Raw genomic sequence first — 389 nt, 5'->3', positions numbered from 1 at the left:
GCAACTCCTCACTCCCTAACAATATTTAAGTCTATCCCCTAACTATAAGCTTTATCAAAAAGGAAAGTCTTAAGCCTACTCTTACATGTGGAGACGGTGTCTGCCTCCTGAACCCAAACTGGAACCTGGTTCCACAGGAGAGGAGCCTGATAGCTGAACGCTCTGACTCCCGTTCTACTTGATGATTGATGAGATCCATCCAGAAATGCTGAAAGCTTTGAGTGTGGAGGGGCTGTCTTGGTTGCCTCTTTAACATTGCGTGGAAGTCTGGGACAGTGCCTAAGGGGTGGCAGACTGGGGTAGTGGTTCCCCTCTTCAAAAAGGGGGACCAGAGGGTGTGTGCTAATTACAGGGGCATCACACTTCTCAGCCTCCCTGGTAAAGTCTAC

The sequence above is a fragment of the Etheostoma spectabile genome, chromosome 23 (assembly GCF_008692095.1).
Source record: "Etheostoma spectabile isolate EspeVRDwgs_2016 chromosome 23, UIUC_Espe_1.0, whole genome shotgun sequence".
NCBI lineage: Eukaryota > Metazoa > Chordata > Actinopteri > Perciformes > Percidae > Etheostoma > Etheostoma spectabile.
This window is presented reverse-complemented; position numbering follows the sequence as displayed.